Raw genomic sequence first — 18864 nt, 5'->3', positions numbered from 1 at the left:
GTATAACACAAAACATGAACAAGTTTGTGTTGAACAGAAGGCAATAAAGTGGTCGATGATAACACAAATCATCAAGGGCAAGGATGGTATTTCTCACCATGAATTTGATTGGTATCCTGGAAGGAGTTAAAATGTTGATGATGATCACAACAAATTTTGTCGAGAGGCTCCATGAGGATGCAATCGCTCGGCGATGACATCAAGCCAAGGGAATGGTGAAGCAAAAGGTTATTATAACCATAGATAAGATGCCATCTCAGAATTCAGAGTTGTCTCTCAAGACAAACAATGTGATGGTGAAAGTTCGATGTAAGCTTAGAGTACTGTCGGGATTCTGTCCCGAGGATGAAGGACATAGGTAGAATGGTCAAGCAGTCAGCCTGCCGATGATGATGTGGTTAATCAGCTGGGAATGACATGATCGAGTACAAACTCGTATGCATTGAAGATTACTAAAAGTTGTTGAATCGCAGTGCGGACTCGATTTAGTTATCGATGTCTTTGAGTGTTAAATTACTTAGAGCCCATGAAAAATTGGAATCAATGAGAATGTAGCACTTGGTGAAGAACTCATAAGAAGTTATGCAGTTCCGTGATAATCTTGAGATACCAGGGGGTAATACTTGACGACAAATCAAAGTAGAGGTTGGTCTGGGTATTACTCCGCAGAAGACAAGTGCTTAAACTTGCACGAGAAATGGTACTTAAAGGAGAACATGGTCGGAATTAGATGAACTTATACCAAAGGAATAATTAATTAAGTGAAGCTTTAATGATAAGATCTACATCGTGTCCATGGGCATGAACGCAAGGTTCAAGGTCGGCTCCCACTTCTTCAATGCATAACCTTTCATTCACTGCTCTAGTTAAAAATGATTTCAGTGTCAAAACCTACCTGGTGAATTACCAGAGGAGTATGAGCCGTGAAAACTTTCGGGTTCACACAGATTAAGAAAGGCATAGGTTCAACCTGTTAGGGTATCGTGGAATCATATACCATAAGCTTCAATCGTAAATACCACCAGCTCGAAAACAGAGCATGGTTGAGAAAAACAGAGGATACAATTCACCAAAAGCATTATGTATCCGAGGAAAGGCTCACAAGGTTATTGAATAAGGAGGACACTATCAAATAATAATCCAATAAAGGATCTGACGGTCCATAGCGGAGTTGATGTGAGCATCGGCACACAATTAGTTGAAGAAAGGATGCAAGGGCATCAGATTATAGAACACCTGAATGATTCGATTCTTAGTTATCAAAGAAATTATTATTCCCAAATAGAAGGATCAGAAGCAGATGCTCTGATCAAGGGTGGATAAGTTCAATAGACCTAAGGGTACAATTGACGGCAACAGATTGGTCGAGAACAAGCTCATGTTCGAAAATGACGTCTGAGCCAGAGAGATAATTTAGAAGGATCAATTGATAATTGCGTGCATTCGCATTCATGTTGAATCAATAGGATCAAAATTTACGGTGTCTAAGGATACTGATGAATATTGTCAGACTTGTTCTTGTTAGTTTGAGTGTTCCTCTTTATCTCCTTTTGTGTTTCCCCCGTTTTCCCCTTTGTGTTCTTCGTGTTCTTCGCGGGATTCCGCTCCTTTCATGAAAGATCGGGTGATTAGGGTTCTACCCTACATCATCTTGGTATCAGAGCCACGTTGATCACGATTTCGGAGCCTCCCCATTGTGTTTTCTAGCCTAATTTTGTTGATTTCATCCTCAATTCAAAAATCCCCACCAAAAATAGCCCCCAATTTGTTTTTATGATTTGTTGGTTTTGATGATGTTTTGTTTATTTTGATCCATGGATTTGTTGTGTATTGAGTAGATATATCTTTCCCCCAAGTTTCCCCACTTCTCATCCACGAAATCCATCAAAATTTTCCTTTGGAATCATCCATTTTCGCCCCCAATTCAAAATTTTCCGCCCCAAACGAGATCTGGATTCGTCGGGCCGGACATCCGGGCCATCGGTCCGGACATCCGGGCCCCAAGCCGGACATCCGACTCCTGGAGCGCCGAATCTGCACGGTTCTGGACACTGACCCCCGGATATCCGGCCCCCACCCCCGGATGTCTGGCCCCTGACATCTTAGCCATCCCTGTTTCACCGTTTTGTCCATAACTAATTCATTTGGAGTCCGATTTTCGCTTTCTTTAGCTCGTTGAAAAGCTATTGACATCCCCCTTCCAACAATAATACTACCATAACCATTTGACTCCATCAATTTTTTGGAACTTTGGCATCTTTGCCTAGGGCTTCCACCACAACCTTCGCATAACCACCACCGACTTCCACAACCTAACCAATTTTGTTCCTTATAGAATTTTGTGGTTGCTTGAGTAGTGATTCAAGTCTCCTAAGGTGTTTAGGCTACTTAGGGACGATTGCTTCTTCATCAACCACCACCACCATAACTTTCGCATAGTTTTGCCCACCATACACTTCCACCACCCCAACTTAACCCAATTTTGTTAGTGTTGTGAGTTGTGTCTCCTAAGGTGTTTCGGCTACTTAGGGACCGTGCTTCCAACTCCGACACTGTGTATAGCCAACCTTACCCTCCATTTCCGCATTGCGTACTCCACAACCCATCATTGCCATTCCGCAATTCCATTAAGCTTCCACAAAACCACCACCGCATTCCCACTACCACCATTTGACATTTGAGATTTTGACTTTGCTTTTTTTCCGTTTCCTAAGGTGTTTCGACTACTTAGGGACGAGTCTCTATCATCTTGGTATCTCCATCAAGATCACCACCACTCATCATCACCGCGGACGGTAACCTCCATATCATCCTGGTATCATGGTATCCCTCCATTGTATATTCCCTTGCCATTGCATTGATAACCCCTAGCCCATTTTGCGTCACTTGCCTATCGAGACTAGCCATTTGAGTATTGCCGGCAATGTTACTTGTGCACATTAGTGATCTACACCATACATTGCATACATACCATATCACATTGGTATCATATCATCCCTTGTGTCACAAGATTGTTCCTGTATATACCCAATTGCTATCTTGGTTTGTGCATTTCGCATTGTGGCCAAACATAAAAAAAGAATAAGCTTTTAAGCAAAAGAGTTAACAAAGAGCTTGTAAGCAAGTGCCATAGCATCATACCACATTGCATAAGATTGTCATATCCGATCATCTTGGATCATACCACTGGAAGATCATATACATAGCATACTTGGGATAAAAGTCATTGCATTTTTGTCTCCTATAGGTTGTGCACAAGTGTCATATCCGCCTATTGAGCAATCGTGCTAGCATCTCTCTAGAGTTTTGCAATGAGAGCATTTTCTGTGGATTCCACATTTGAGCTCATCCCTTGGTTGCACTACCCCATTTATCTATCCGTGTCTGTGTTTCCGTGTGCCACATATTGCTATTGGTCTACTTGTTACACTTGTGAATTTGTGAATCTCTTTCAACATTATTGACTCTTGCTAACATTTTGCATTAAATTTTTCATGCCACTATCCTCACCGAGCTCCACCATAAGCCTTATTTGTGTAGGTGTGAGAAACCAACAAGAATGGGTACCAATTGTGCTATTTCCTTGTCCACATTGGAGTGATCATTGATCCACTTTGAACTTCGGTCAAGGTACATTTGGTATTCGTTCTTCTCTTTCTACCACTCACATTTTTCTCTTGGAGTGAGGGATAGGCAAGGCATTTCATCTCTGGTCTTCCACAACAATGACAGTGTGAACAACTACATCACCAAAGCGTCAATCTTCGATCTACAACGACAAATGCAAGGCGCACAATCAAGATTGCGAGAGCGCATCGAGAACCTCTCCATTGACATTCGCCACTTCGAAGCGAGGAAAAGGGACTACATCGACAACAATCTTTCCGCACAAAAGGAGGACCAAGATGCAACGATGGAGGAGATTCGGACCTTGTTGATCAACCGTTCTTCCCCTTTATCATCCTCAAGGCGGAGACATTCCAATCACAAGTCTTCGGAGCGCAAAAATGATGCAAGTGCAAGTCGTCCACGTCCACATCTCCATGGCAACCACCATCACGTTCGTGATCCACATCGTCATGAAGGGCAAGTCACCTTCAAGCAACATGTGCACGATGACGACGAACGACATCTACTACGAGCTCAAGTGCGACAACGCAACATCATCATGACGATGCTCACCAAGCGCAAATGCACAAGTCCCAACAAGCCCTACTTGACGCCAAATCCAAACTTCATAAGCACAAGAGAAGACCACAAGACGAGCACCTCCAAGATGGCGCTACGGCTACTACCACCACCACTTTGGCATCTTCGCCAAGTGATATCAAGGCATCTTCGCCTTTGGACGTACGGCATCTTCGCCTACTTCCCGTGAGTTCCCCTACATCGACATCATCAAGTACAAGGCGACCACCTACAAGCGAGGGCGACACTTCCATCTTCGGAAGGCCCCCAAGGAAGATGGCCGAGCATGGGACATTCCCTTCGTTCATGGAGACAAGCTACGAGGTTCCACATCATATGGGCCTCCTACAACAAGACGGCGACAAGAAGGTCGAGCAAGGGCCATCCCTTCGACCACGGCAATGAGCATGAGCCTCTTCAACAACATGAAGACGGCGCCCCCAAAGGACTCATACTCAAGGTCACTACGAGACCGCACATGAGACCTTATCTTTGGTCTTAGAGGAGAGTGATGATGTGCCATCTTCGGCCTTCATCCACGGCTACGACCACGACATGATTGAGCATGGAGACATTTGCACCTACATCTCTCCGACACCCATATGCCATGAGATGCCCCAATTGCCATGTGAGGAAAGCCACCAACACATGAGTGACATGAGTGACTCCACCATACATGACATTAAGAGCATTTCCTATGAGAGGATGAGTGTGACCACCACTAGCCCCACACTTGAGAGCATGCCACACATCCTATGTGAGGTTGAGAGCCATTTGAGTGACTCCACCAACCATATGAGTGAGAGCATCCAAGAGGGCGTGAGTGACCCACCACACTTAGTGAGTGAGGAAGTTGACATGGCACGTGAGGCCACTATGATTTCTAACAACTTAACCTCTACTCCGAGTGTGTTTTCTTTGGTGTTAGGTCTCCTACATGATGACACGCCTATCCTCGACGACTCCATACCTCCAATGGAGGCAACGATGGCCATGGTGGACGATGATGCACCCCCCACATGGTTCCATCAAGATGAAGATGACCACGACTTGGTCTTCGACACCTCACCTACAACACATGAGCGATTCTCCAAAGGTAAAACAGGTGATGGTGCTTCTCTTGTCCCACTAGTGGACTATTTTACGAATGATTGCTTGCATGATGTTGACACACCTATACCCATGCTTCATGCTAGTGTGACTTCTTCATGTCATGACTTACCTATTTATGACGAGCATGTCGAGTTGCCTAGTTGTGATGCTATGCTCCATAGGATATCATGTGAAAATTCTATTGGTCACATCATGTTTGACATTCCTTTGAACTTGTCATATGCTATGAGTGAGATCTCCCATATTGCATCATTTTCATCTCAACATAGTGACTATGCATGCCCCATTCACATAAATCCCATTTGCACTTATGGCATAGATGACGAGATGATGGTCATTGGCTTTTGTTTTTCATGTGATGATATTGCCATGCTTCCTTTACATGATTCGCGCAATTCATCTAGTCTGCCATGCCATGATCACAATGTTCCAAATATGCATTGTTTTGGATGTTGTGAATTTTCTCCGTGTGATGTTTCCATTAATGCTCATGAGGAGATCCCCATAGTTTCCTCATACATATTAGGAGATTTTGATGCATTCCATACTTTGCATGATTCTCATAATTGCTTGCACCATATGCATCCCACGCATAACAATGCTCTCGACATTTCCCATGATGCATTACATCCTTTGAGTCTCCATTATGCTATACATAACAACAAACCTATCATGATGGATGACATGTTTCTATATCACGCATCTCATTTGTTCGAGCATTGGATATTTTGTGCTAACCAACACAAGCATGTGCGCATCATGATGGATGATGTGTACATCTACCACACACACAATTTTCCTTTTGTCCTTGTTTTGTGTATGTTCTCACGTATACTCGTCAACCTCTCAATCCCAAGAGTTGACGAAACGAGCTCTTGAGAGCAAAGATGACTTGGGATCCTGTGAACTATCCTTCCCATCACTCTCCCCGCGCAACGACTACGCGCATCTCTCTCACTTGGCTCTCACATGACTATGGGCAATATACCGCTTGTCGCTTCATGCTCATTTTACCGTGTTCACTTTGCATGCTATGCTTGCTTCTATGCCTTTGCCTTGCAATTGTGACCCTTGCTTGCATCTACCCATGATTCACAATTATGCTACTCCTATGTGTATTTGCATGCTTGGTGGAGATCCTTGTTGCTATTGCCATGTTTATCATGTGCCTCATGCTATTGTTGATTCTTCTGTTGGGAGAGTCATGATGTTCCATCGCTATTTACATAGGACTTCTTGCCAATACTATGATGATAAATTTCTCATATCTTGCTCTCATGCCTTTGATATGTCATGTGCATTATCCATGACCACTATTTGCACACATGACATACTTGACATGATTCCTTCTAGTACGTTGCATCTTCGCACTACTATCTTGCTTGCCTTGATTCATATGATTGCTTGCTTTGTCGCATCACCCATGTCCCATCCTTACTTGCTTTGTTGGGTTGATGACGTATATGTTCATGCCTCTCACATGATATATTTTGTTCATTGTCGCTTGCCTACAATTGTTGAATCTATGCTTATTGATCGTGGATACTTGGACACTTTTCTTGTGATGCATGCTTGTTTGATTGAGCCTATTGTATTTGGTTGTTCTCGCATCATATGCCTCCATACTATGAAATGCTCCCTTGTCCTTTCTTACGATGAGCATGATGCATACACTTGTTGGGTATCTTACCAAACGAATGATAGGTTTTGCACTTCCGCTAACCTCATTTGTTTTTCCGAGTGTTTGTCATGTTCTTTAGTTTTGAAGGATTCACAAGGTGGTACCATTATGAGCCATATTGGTCAAGTGAAGACGTACATGATGCACAACACCAACATTTTCAACATCCTCATAAAGGTGAATTCATTCCCTTTGAGCCATTCTCAAATACGCATATTGGATGGGTCATTCTTTCATTGTTGCCTCTTTCTTGTTGTCTACATGATACATCTATCGGATGGAGGACCTACATTTGACATGGACCCTATGCACCTTCAAGTTGAGGAGTGCCACGACATCAAGATATGGTACAACACCACCCATAACAAATTTGCATCTTATGCATGGATTGACTCACATTATGATTGCCTTGTTGCATCTTGTATTCCCATGTCATCCATGATACATGAGCTTCTGCACTTTCTTAGAAAATTTGTTGTGATCTTTCTTGATGGCATATTCATACATCATGATCTTATTGCCTACCATCAATTGCATGATCACATCACATTGACTATCCATTACCACATTCATGCTATTGATAAATCGTCTCACTATGACATCATTTTTCACCGTGGTTGCATTGATCATATTCACAACACATTTGGGTGCGCAATGAATGCTTTTGCTCCCATGAACGCTTTGCATATCATTCTCTATCATCTTGATAAGCTTCGTGCATTTTGTCACGAACAATCTTGCTGCACAGACTCATTCTTACATGATGGACACTTTGTGTGCGCTAACCATTGTATTTCCGAGTGTCATTTGTGTTTGCTCTTTTTGCATTTATACCACTCCGGCGACACCTTGGAGTACTTGGATAACGCCATGTCTTCCTCTTCGTCCAACTACAAGTCCGTCCATGACAACTGTTTCCATGGTGATGAGGTTTTCGATCCGAGGTCGGATCTTTCCCAAGGGAGGGGAGATGATGCGGAGCATCCTACGATCATCCCCATGTACACTCAAGCATACGCCTTTGGACCTAAGGTAAACTCACTCCTTTCCTAATCTTCCTTTTCCGCATGTAAGACATGGATGCTACTTAAGCGTGCACCTTGTGCATACTCAGGTACACCTGAGGAGACCATGGAGAGCCCAAGGACGAAGGCCAAGCGTGCACGGAAGTGAAGGAAGGAGAAGGAAGAAGGGCCAGCTACTATAGCGGCCGGACATCCGGCCCTAGCCCGGACATCCGGCCCGACCCCCGGAAATCTGACATCGGCCATCCAGAGAGCATCGCAAAGGCCCAGCACAGCCCAGACATCTGGCCATCACCCAGACATCCGGCTCCTCCCGAGGCCCCGGACATCCGACCCCCTTCGCCCGGAAATCCGGCCCCTCCATCACCGAATGCATCTGGAAGACCTAGGCCAACCTGGACATCCGGCCCCTTGTCCCGGACATCCGGCCCGTCCTGAAGCCCCAGACATCCAGCCCCTGCCTGTCTGCAGAGAACGGTCCAAGGGCCCATGTATCCTCTCCCACTTACCCCTTCGTGGCTAAGGCCTATATATACTCCTCCACCTCCTTCTAGTTAGGGTTAGCATTGGTTTAGCTCATTTTGAGAGATAGAGCTTCGCTCATCCATATCGGATCTACTCCTTGAGAGAGACCGCGGCCTCTCTTTGGAGAAGATCCACTTGGATTCAAGACCTCCTCACGGAGAATATCGGTTACCGTGTATCGTCCCTAGTTGACCGTGGACCGTGTATCGTTCTATGTATCCGAGGATCTAGCACTTTTGTGACTTGTTCTTGTTAGTTTGAGTGTTCCTCTTTATCTCCTTTTGTGTTTCCACCGTTTTCCCCTTTGTGTTCTTCATGTTCTTCGCGAGATTCCGCTCCTTTCGTGAAAGATCGGGCGATTAGGGTTCTACCCTACATCACCGGGATTCCGAAACTGATCGGGTCTTTCCAGGAGAAGGAATATCCTCCGTCGACTGTGAGAGCTTGTGATGGGCTAAGTTGGGACACCCCTGCAGGGTATAAATCTTCGAGAGCTGTGCCCGCGGTTATGTGGTAGATGGGAATTTGTTAATATCCGGTTGTAGATAACTTGACACTTGACTTAATTAAAATGAATCAACTGCATGTGTAGCCATGATGGTCTCTTTTCGGCGGAGTCCGCAAAGTGAACACGGCCTTGGGTTATGTTTGAACAAGTAGTTTCAGGATCACTGCTTGATCACTTATAGATTTTCGATCGTTGCGTAGCTTCTCATCTTACTCTTATTTGCGTATGTTAGCCACCATATTTGCTTAGTGCTTGATGCAGCTCCACCTCATTACCTTATATTACCCATAAGCTTAAATAGACTTGATCTCGCGGGTGTCAGATTGCTGAGTCCTCGTGACTCGCGGATACTTCCAAACAGTTGCAGGTGCCGATGATACCAGTGTAGGTGATGCTACCGAACTCAAGTGGCAGTTCGACGAGGACCTTGGTCGTTACTATGTTTCGTTTCCTAATGATTGATACGTCTCCGTCGTATCTACTTTTCCAAACACTTTTGCCCTTGTTTTGGACTCTAACCTGCATGATTTGAATGGAACTATCTCGGACCGACACTGTTTTCAGCAGAATTGCCATGGTGTTATTGTTGTGCAGAAATAAAAGTTCTCGGAATGACCTGAAAATCAATGGAGATTATTTTTGGAATATATAAAAAATACTGGAAGAAGAATCCCCGTCAGGGGGCCCACACCCTATCCACGAGGGTGGGGGTGCGCCTACCCCCCTGGGCGCGCCCCCTGCCTCATGGGCCCCCTGACGATCCACCGACCTCAACTCCAACTCCATATATTTGTGTTCGGGGGGAAAAATCAGAGAGAAGAATTCATCACATTTTACGATACAGAGCCGCCGCCAAGCCCTAAACTCTCTCAGCAGGGCTGATCTGGAGTCCGTTCCGGGCTCCGGCGAGGGGAATACGTCGCCATCGTCATCATCAACCTTCCTCCATCACCAATTTCATGATGCTCACCACCGTGTGTGAGTAATTCCATCGTAGGATTGCTGGACGGTGATGGGTTGGATGAGATTTATCATGTAATCGAGTTAGTTTTGTTAGGGTTTGATCCCTAGTATCCACTATGTTATGAGATTGATGTTGCTATGACTTTGCTATGCTTAATGCTTGTCACTAGGGCCCGAGTGCCATGATTTTAGATCTGAACCTATTGTGTTTTCATCAATATATGAGGGTTCTTGATCCTATCTTGCAAGTCTATAGTCACCTATTATGTGTTATGATTCGTTAACCCCGAAGTGACAATAATCGGGATCATTACCGGTGATGACCGTAGTTTGAGGAGTTCATGTATTCACTATGTGTTAATGCTTTGGTCCGGTACTCTATTAAAAGGAGGCCTTAATATCCCTTAATTTCCAATAGGACCCCACTGCCACGGGAGGGTAGGACAAAAGATGTCATTCAAGTTCTTTTCCATAAGCACGTATGAATATATTTAGAATACATGCCTACACTACATTGATGAACTGGAGCTAGTTCTGTGTCACCCTATGTTATGACTGTTACATGATCAATCGCATCCGACATAATTCTCCATCATCGATCCATTGCCTACGAGCTTTCCATATATTGATCTTCGCTTATTTACTTTTCCGTTGCTACCATTACCATCACTATAAAACCCAAAAATAATACTTTTGCTACCGCCACTTTTTTCCACTGTTACCACTACTATCATATTACTTTGCTACTAAACACTTTGTTGTAGATATTAAGTTATCCAGGTGTGGTTGAATTGACAACTCAGATGCAAATACTTGAGAATATTCTTTGGCTCCCCTTGTGTCGAATCAATAAATTTTGGTTGAATACTCTACCCTCGAAAACTGTTGCGATCCCCTATACTTGTGGGTTATCAAGACTATTTTCTGGCGCCGTTGCCGGGGAGCATAGCTCTATTCTTTGCATCACTTGGGATTTATATCTGCTTATCACTATGAAGAACTTGAAATATCAAAGAACCAAGGTCTATCCCTCAACTACGAGGGGAGGTAAGGAACTGCCATCTAGCTCTGCACTTGATTCACCATCTGTTATTAGTAAACTTGTGACACCCACACATGCTATTGATTCCGATAGGTCGAATGTTATTGATGATGCCACTTCTACTTTGCATGATACTTATGATGAAACTACTTCTATGCTTGATACTACTGTACCACTAGGTGAATTTCTCGATGAACGACTTGCTAGGGCTAGAGAGAATGAAATTATTGTAACTGATAATATTGATGAAAGTGATGATGAAGATTCTCCCCCTAGATATGAATTGTTTGTTGTTCCTGAGGGTTATGTTATGGATGAAGAAACTGCTAGAGATTTCTTAGCTTGCAATGATAGATCTGATCTTAAGAAATTATTAGCCAAGCTTAAAGAAAAGACTTTGAATGCTAGAATGAAATATGACCCTGCTTTTGCTACTTCACCTATCTTTATTACTGATAAGGATTATGATTTCTCTGTCGATCCTGAGATAATTACTTTGGTTGAATCTGATCCTTTTTATGGCTATGAATCTGAAACTGTTGTGGCACATCTTACTAAATTAAATGATATAGCCACCCCGTTTACTCATGATGAGAAAATTCGCTATTACTTTATCCTTAAGTTGTTTATGTTCTCATTAAAGGGTGATGCTAAGACATGGTTTAATTCTCTTCATCCTGGTTGTGTGCGTAGTCCCCAGGATATGATTTATTACTTCTCTGCTAAATATTTCCCCGCTCATAAGAAACAAGCTGCTTTAAGGGAAATATATAATTTTGTGCAAATTGAAGAAGAGAGTCTCCCATAAGCTTGGGGAAGGCTTCTCCGACTACTTAATGCTTTGCCTGACCATCCTCTCAATAAAAATGAAATACTTGATATCTTTTATAATGGACTAACCGATGCTTCCAGAGATTACTTGGATAGTTGTGCTGGTTGTGTTTTTAGGGAAAGAACTGTTGATCAAGTTGAATTGCTATTGAATAATATGTTGACTAATGAAAATAATTGGACACTTCCTGAACCAACTCCTAAGCCAATTCCGAAGAAAAGGGGTATTCTATTTCTCAGTCCTGAAGATATGCAAGAGGCAAAGAAATCTATGAAAGAAAAAGGTATTAAAGCTGAGGATGTTAAGAATTTACCGCCTGTTGAAGAAATACATGGTCTTAATTTACCACCTATTGAAGAAATACATGGTCTTGATAACCCGACACATGTAGTAAAGGTAAATTCTCTCTATAGATTTGATGAAGGTGATATTCCTTGTAATAAGTCTGCTAGCCAATGCTTAGATGAGTTTGATAATTTTATTGTTAAACAAGAAAACTTCAATGCTTATGTTGGTAGACAATTGAAACACAATGCTGATATGCTTGAACACTTGGGTGATTATATGTCTAGAGTTAAAGGTGAACTTAAACTTATTAGTAAACATGCTTCTATGGTTACCACTCAAGTAGAACAAGTACTTAAAGCTCAGAATGATCTGCTCAATGAATTAAACAATAAGAATGATAATGCTGTTAGAGTTATGACTAGAGGTGGTAAAATGACTTAGGAGCCTTTGTATCCTGAGGTCCACCCTAAGAGAATTGAGCAAGATTATCAGAGAACTACTATAGATGCACCTAGTCCTTCTAAAAGGAAGAGAAAGAAAAATCATAGGACTTTGCATGCTTCTAGTGAACCTGTTATTGACACACCTGAGAGTCCCAATGGTATTTCTATTTCTGATGCTGAAACACAATCTGGTAATGAACATGAACCTAGTGATAATGTTAACAATGATGTTAATGTTGATGCTCAACCTAGCAATGATAATGATGTAGAGATTGAACCTGCTGTTGATCTTGATAACCCACAATCAAAGAATCAACGTTATGATAAGAGAGACTTTATTGCTAGGAAGCACGGTAAAGAAAGGGAACCATGGGTTCAGAAACCCATGCCCTTTCCATCTAAACCATCCAAGAAAAAGGATGATGAGGATTTTGAGCGCTTTGCTGAAATGATTAGACCTATCTTTTTGCGTATGCATTTGACTGCCATGCTTAAAATGAATCCTTATGCTAAATACGTGAAAGATATTGTTACAAATAAAAGAAAGATACCGGAAGCTGAAATTTCCACCATGCTTGCGAATTATACCTTTAAGGGTGGAATACCTAAGAAACTTGGAGACCCCAGAGTACCAACTATACCATGCTCCATTAAAAGAAACTATGTTAAAACTGCTTTATGTGATCTTGGAGCCGGTGTTAGTGTTATGCCTCTCTCTTTATATCGTAGACTTGATTTGAATAAGTTGACACCTACTTAAATGTCTTTGCAAATGGCTGACAAATCAACTGCTATACCTATCGGTATTTGTGAGGATGTGCTTGCAAACCTTACTGTTTTAATGGACTTTGTTATTCTTGATATTCCCAAGGACGATAGTATGTCTATTATTCTCGGAAGACCCTTTTTGAATACTGCAGGGGCTATTATTGATTGCAACAAAGGCAATGTCACTTTTCATGTTAATGGTAATGAGCACATGGTACACTTCCTGAGGAAACAACCTCAAGTCCACAGTATCAATTCTATTGGAAAATTTTCATCGATAATTTTTGGAGGTTTTGAATTTCCTCTTCCTATTGTCAAGAAGAAATATGATATTCTTATTGTTGGGGACGTGCATATCCCCGTTGAGGTAACCTAGTGTTATTCGAAAATTCTCCGGTTTCATGCAATTCGGAATGAGTTTGTTAACAAGACTTGATCAACCTTGTTAGTGGATTCCTTTTGAAGAACATGAGATGGGTGAATTTAGAAAACACAACTCTCTATACCCTCCTTTTACTTTATGTTTTTATATTAAATAAAGCAAAAATAGTAATTTCTGTCAGTTTTCTGAATTATCCGTGCAATAAAAAATACTTCAAAAATAAAAGTTCTCCAAATGCCCGGAAAATTTAATATGATTTTTTCTGGAATATTTGAGAATATCTTGCACTGAGAGCACATCAAGGGGAGCCAGCACGTGGCCACGAGGGTCGAGGGCGCGCCCTACCCCCTGGGCGCACCCCTTGCCTCGTGGGCCCCTGGTGGCCCCCCTCCACTTATTCCAGCCACTACACACTCCTTCCTCCCAAAAAATCACCAACCAGTTCAAGCACGAGTTCTAGCTCATCATGCTGCCATTTTTGATCTCCTAGCTCAAAGCTCCATTCGCAAAACTGCTTTGGGGGATTGTTCTTTGGTATGTGCTCCTCTAATGATCCAATTAGTTTTTGTTCTAGTGCTTTATTTATTGCAAAGTTTTGCTGCTTAGGTGACCCTGTTCTTGAGCTTTCATGTCAAATTTATGTGGTCAGAAGTAGTTTTAATGCATGATATGGCCTCTAGGCACTTGTAGGAGTAGTTGCTATCAATTTTGTTGAGTTTGGTTCACTTTTCTATACTACTATATAGTGTACGAGTTTTGAATTGTAGCAACAACATCGATCCTGGCCGTTGGTCTCATAAATCTAACAGTTCAAACTCAAAGGATTCGCGGGGACAAGTAGCCCGCAGCTGCATCTGCTGGTTTCTAGAAAAATCATGTCACGACTCCTCTCTTCTCGCCATGTTGCATGTGCCAGTGCGTCAGGCATAGAGCTGAGACAGGGCCCAGTAGTATAGGCATGGGATAAGCAAACATTTTTAGCAGCCTGTATACTGTACATCGGCTAATGGCCACACCTAATTGCATCATTAATCCGTATAAAAATATATTTATAGAACCAACTACACCGAATATAGAGAAGACCAAAGGCCACTAGCCTGGTTAACTATTGTTTTGCCCTTGGACAATTGATCCATCCGATTGATTGATGATTGATCTACATGCGTGTTTGGCTGGACTACTTAGGGCGTTTTTCGCTGCAGCCCAGTGAAATGTAAATGAGACCACCACAATACTGATTTCATTAGCAGAAAATCATCATTTTATAATTCATGGTAATATTTATTTTTGCTCTGAATTCATTGCAAAGTACTATATTTTTCTTTTAATAGAATCATAGGAACAATACTGTTAAGACGTGCATTGCACGTGTATACATACTAGTATTTTAAGTTACTAAAAATTTCAAAAAAAATTCAGAAAAAGATGAAGAGATTTTTGAGGGGCTCATCGAGCCTAAGCTCGAATGATAAACAAAGTGAAAAGAACAACAAGCCCAAGTATAATCTCCCTCGTACTGCGGAGGTTCGGCCGTGTGAATGGCCTTGTGATGATTTCTTGAGAGAAGCCGGGATTCATGAAGATTTTTATTATGTGGCTGAGAATGCAGGCCTCACCGCCTTCCTCGACGACCAACGTGAACAGTATCTCTTACTCACCATTATCTTTGTGCAAAACTTTCATTTCCATGCTAGGAGCTCACCACCTTCGATGGAATTTTATTTATATGATGAGCATAAGGAGATGTCACTTCGTGATTTTTGTTGGGTTTGTTTGATACCTTTTGAGGGCAGCATAGAGGAACCACATTGTGATGATGTGGAGGGATTTATTGATATGATTGCTGTAGGGGAAACGAGGAAAGTTTCCGATGCAAGAATCACCAGCATACATTTTCCTGTTCTACGTTACTTTTCAATATTTGCTAGTAGATACTTAATTAGTCACGAGAACTATGGGAAGCTTAGTGCTCCTGATATTGTTATTTTGTGCCATGCCTTGTTTCAAGATACTACTTTCAGTTTAGGCGCTATTGTTGCTAAACGGTTAAACCTGAACCGTACTAAGGGCCCCGTCCTTGGAGGCATCTTTGCCTCGCACCTAGCTGCACACTTTAACATACCCATCAGGTATTATGAGAAAGAGGAAAAGTTGCTGCCTAATATTTTTCTAGATTATAAGAGCATGGTAGCACATGATTTTATTGTTAAGAATAAGAAGAAGTTGCTTAACTATAGACTGATTTTTGGTAAGAATAACTTTGAGACTATTACCTTGCCTGCTCCCTCTTTGTTTAACATATTTTTAGGCAAGTACCTTGTTTTACCGGAGGACGTTTATGCATACTGGAGTGTGACACCAGCTCCAGAGCCTGAGCCGGAACCACCCCAGGACCCTTATCGACAGTCAGTTTATAAGTGGAATCCGGAGGAGATTGTCAATCAGTGGCACCCAGAGGACACTCCCCCTTACACCGGAGAGGGCCACTTTGATCCTTGGGCATAGACCAACTTAGGCCAAAAGCCTAAGCTTGGGGTGTATGTATTTCTCACCGACATTACATTCATGTTCACACATTCATGCTAGTTGTTGGTACTCATACTTTTTCATTGTATAATCCATGCTAGTTTATTTTCTTTTTTAGCTTTCTTCTTGTGTGCCTTAATAAACCTTAAGAAAAAACAAAAAAAATAGTTGTAGCTTTTAGTTAGTTTACCTTCGATGCCTGTAGTAGTAGTAATTAAAAAGAAAACCCAAAAAGATTTCTTGTTCTTCTTTTGTTTGTTGGGAGCTTTCCCGTGTAAATAGTTTTATTTCTTTTTTTCCTTTGGGGTTGAGAGGAGAAGACCATGATGAAAATGTTGAGCGGCTCTCATATGCATTACTGTTGATCTAACAAAGAGCTCATATTACCTTGTCTTCTCTCTTGAATTGAATTCTTGCAGATTCCAGCTTAGTCCAATGCACGTGCACTATTATTATTATCCACACCGTTCGGTTGTGCAAGTGAAAGGCAATAATGATGATTATATGATGAACTGATTGAGATGAGAAAAGTTGGTATGAACTCGACCTCTCTCGTTTTTTGTAAATATGATTAGTCCATCGTTCCTGATTCAGCTTATTATGAAAGGAACATGTTTGCAGTGACAATTAGAGATTATAGTTGCTTATGCCATGCTTAATTAGCTAGGAGTTTATAATGGTTTACCTTGCGTGCCAACATGCTATTAAAATGGTTGTGATGTGGTATGTGCCGGGGTTTCTGATCCACGGACACCTATGGGACCGGCGGACCGGGTCCCTTTTGGTTCGGCGGGGGGCGGAGGTCGCGCAAAGAGCAGATCGAGGCAAAACACGCGGGCGGTTGGTTGTGCAAAGAGTAAACCGAGGTGAAGCACGCGAGCGATTTACCCAGGTTCGGGCCGCACGGATGCGTAAAACCCTACTCCTGCTTTGTGGTTTGGTATTGATTTCTAGCTCGGGAGCACGGAGTGCTACAGTACTCTCCGGCTGCTAGCGAGACCAAGCGTGTGTGTTGGAATGGCCGTCCCCTCCCTCCGTTGCACTCGGGCCTCCTTTTATATGCTCAAGGGGTTACCGACATAGAGCAACGGAGGTCAAGGGCCAAAATGGAAAGGTGCTGTAGTAGGGGCAGCTAGGTGCTGTAGTAGGCACAGCTACCTGCTACAGTGTTATCGAACCTAACCCTGACGGCAGGGGACAAGGGCATTAAATGCCCGTCTGTGTCGCCTAAACAGTACCGAGAGGGACCGCTAGGGACGCCACCGTTTGCCACGATGGTTGTCTTGTCAGCGCCTGCTCGCCACCACGCACCCCTAGCTGCACGGCCTCCCGCCACGTGTGCTCGGGAGAGCGACACGTGGGCGGGTGTGCTGGAGCGCGGGCTCGGAGAGGCGGTTCCCGCGGCAAACTCCTCGCCGCGGTCGTCGTCTTGTCGCACCCGGGAGCTTGTCGCTCACCGGGTCTTGCCGGGGCGCGTAGCGCGCCGCGGCAAGTTCCTTGAAATGCCTTGGATGGCCTTCCCGGCAAGCTCCTCTTGCCGGGGCCTCGAGATGCTTTTGATAGCCTTCCCGGCAAGCTCCTCTTGCCGGGGTCTTGTCTCCTTCCCGGCAAGCTCCTCTTGCCGGGGCCTTGGTTTGGGCACTTCGTTCTTAATTAGTCTTCAAAGTAGCCGCGGAGGGTCTTGGCTGTCACCGGGCAAGCCTTGCCGCGGGGATGCTGCGACTGCCCGTGCACAAGTTCGGGATACTAGGGTACCCCTACTCTAGTACACTGACAGTATGATGGGGTGGTATCCTCCTTTGAACGATTCAAGTGGCTTGACTTGGCACATGTTCACGCATGTAGTTGAAACAAAATCAACATACCCTCTATGATATTTATGTTCATGGTGCATTATATCCTACTCATGCTCGCATTCGGTGTTGATTAATTTTAATGCATGTTCATGACTGTGGTCGCTCTCTAGTTGGTCGCTTCCCAGTCTCTTTTTAGCCTTCACTTGTACTAAGCGGGAATACTGCTTGTGCATCCAACTCCATAAACCCCAAAGTTGTTCCATAGGAGTCTACCATACCTACCTATATACGGTATCTACCTGCCATTCCAAGTAAATTTGTATGTGCCAAACTCTAAACCTTCAAATAAACATTTTGTTTTGTATGCTCGAATAGCTCATGTATCAACTAGGGTTGTCTGTATCCTCCGTGCTAGGCGGGTTATTCTCAAGAGGAGTGGACTCCGATCCTCACTCACGAGAAAATGGCTGGTCATTGGGATGCCCAGTCCCATGCTTTAAGAAAATCAAATCAAAATAATTGCAAACAAAACTCCCCCAGGATTGTTGTTAGTTGGAGGCACCCGTTGTTTCAGGCAAGCCATGGATTGATGCTTGTTGGTAGTGGGGGAGTATAAACTTTACCATTCTACTTGAGAACCGCCTATAATGTGTGTAGCATATAAGATATCGAGATCTCTCGGTTGTTATGTTGACAATGAAAGTATACCGCTCAAAATATTATTCATATCTATTTCTAAACCGAGCTCTCGCACCTCTACAAATCCCTGCTTCCCTCTGGGAAG

Source organism: Triticum urartu, chromosome 7 (assembly GCF_003073215.2).
Source record: "Triticum urartu cultivar G1812 chromosome 7, Tu2.1, whole genome shotgun sequence".
In the NCBI taxonomy this organism is placed as follows: Eukaryota; Viridiplantae; Streptophyta; class Magnoliopsida; order Poales; family Poaceae; genus Triticum; species Triticum urartu.
This window is presented reverse-complemented; position numbering follows the sequence as displayed.